This window comes from Tachyglossus aculeatus, chromosome 6, assembly GCF_015852505.1.
Source record: "Tachyglossus aculeatus isolate mTacAcu1 chromosome 6, mTacAcu1.pri, whole genome shotgun sequence".
In the NCBI taxonomy this organism is placed as follows: domain Eukaryota; kingdom Metazoa; phylum Chordata; class Mammalia; order Monotremata; family Tachyglossidae; genus Tachyglossus; species Tachyglossus aculeatus.
This window is the reverse complement of record NC_052071.1, coordinates 2,927,705-2,929,612: the sequence shown is the minus strand read 5'-3', so window position 1 is coordinate 2,929,612 and position 1,908 is coordinate 2,927,705. Positions and strand designations below refer to the sequence as shown.

The 1,908-nt window shown below is 45.3% G+C and overlaps 1 non-coding gene across 1 annotated transcript; it reads left to right on the top strand.

Moving 5' to 3' along the window:
• The first annotated feature begins 1,309 nt into the window (after positions 1 to 1,309).
• On the top strand, positions 1,310 to 1,381 carry TRNAA-UGC. The gene has a single exon. It is a non-coding gene; the product is annotated as a tRNA-Ala (tRNA).
• The last annotated feature ends 527 nt before the right edge of the window (positions 1,382 to 1,908 follow it).

The window sequence follows — 1,908 nt, the reverse complement described above, 5'->3', positions numbered from 1 at the left end:
CACTGTTGGGTAGGGACTGTCTCTATGTGTTGCCAATTTGTACTTCCCAAGCGCTTAGTACAGTGCTCTGCACATAGTAAGCGCTCAATAAATACGATTGATTGATTGACACCAACTCAAGATGGGTCTGGCCCCCAGGGGACCACGAGTCTGGCTTTATCCTGGACCGTCTGATTTTCAGCGGGTCTTCCCTCACCTGGTAGTGGAAATCTGGCATCATCATCAATTGTATTTATTGAGCGCCGACTGTGTGCAGAGCACTGTACTAAGCGCTTGGGGAGTACAAGTTGGCAACATATAGAGACAGTCCCTACCCAACAGTGGGCTCACAGTCTAAAAGGGTAAGTCTATAAGGGTATAAGTCTATAGACTATAAGTCTATAAGTCCAGTCTATAAGTATAGTCTATAAGACTATAAGTCTATAGACCACGGTCTATAAGGGTATCCTTATGTCTAATGGGGAGGGAGAGCAGCTATTTAATCACCCTTTTTACAGATGAGGAAATCGAGGCCCAGAGCCATCAAGGGACTTGCCCGAGCTCACTTTCCAGGCAAGGGGAGGAGCCAGGATCCGAACCCAGGTCTCCAGACTTCCAGTCTGGAGGCTATTTCCAGGAGTATTTCCAGGCTATTTTTAGGCTATTTTCGCTATGCTACAGCCTGGTAACCATGTTCTGATCCTTAGAAGCAGCGTGGCTCTGTGGAAAGAGCCCGGGCTTTGGAGTCAGAGGTCATGGGTTCAAATCCCAGCTCCACCAACCGTCAGCTGTGTGACTTTGGGCACGTCACTTAACTTCTCTGTGCCTCAGTTCCCTCATCTGTAAAAGGGGGATTAAAAGTGTGAGCCCCCCGTGGGACAACCTGATCACCTTGTAACCTCCCCAGCGCTTAGATCAGTGCTCTGCACATAATAAGCGCTTAACAAATACCATTATTATTATTATTATGGGCACCTGAGAGGGGTAGTCAGTCTCATCACTTTGTAACCTCCCCAGCGCTTAGAACAGTGCTTTGCACATAGTAAGCGCTTAATAAATGCCATTATTATTATTATTATTATTATTATTATCTGGAGGCGGGGAAACTTCCACCAAGTGGCACTGTGGAATATCAGCATGTCTTGGCAGTGCTCAGCACTACTGATAATACTAATAATGGTATTCGTTAAGTGCTTACTATATGCCAAGCACTGTACTAAGTGCTGGGGTAGGTCCAAGAGAATTAGTTCCCACAGTCTAAGTAGGAAGGGGAAAAGGTACTGAATCCTCATTTTGCAGATAAGGGAACTGAGCCTAGAGAAGCTAGAAGGGGGGTGTAGCTCAGTGGGAGAGCGCATGCTTTGCATGTATGAGGTCCCGGGTTCGATCCGCGGCATCTCCACGGTTTTTTAACATTAGCCAAAGCTTTAGAATTAAAGAGTTTGCGTCACACAAAGCATTGTGTTCTGAGAAAATAGTGTAGTAATCCTTGGTGCAATCTTCCTCCAAAGCCCTACTGAGAGCTCACCTCCTCCAGGATGCCTTCCCAAAGTGAGCCCCCACTTTTTCCTCTTCTCCTCCTCCCCTCCCCATCGCCCACCCCCTCTGCCTTTCCCACTTCCCCTCATTACAGCACTTGTGTATATTTGTACGTATTTATGGCTCTATTCATTTTATTAATGATGTGTATATAGCTATAATTTTATTTATTCTGTTGGTATTGACACCTGTCTACTTGTTTTGTTTGGGTTTTTTTTTTTTTTGTCTGTCTCTGCCTTCTAGACTGTGAGCCCTTTGTAGGGTAGGGACCACCTCTATATGTACTCCCCAAGCACTTAGTACAGTGCTCTGCATACAGTAAGCGCTCAATAAATACAATTGAATGAATGAATGTTGCCCACAGTAAGCGCTCAATAAATACTATTGAAT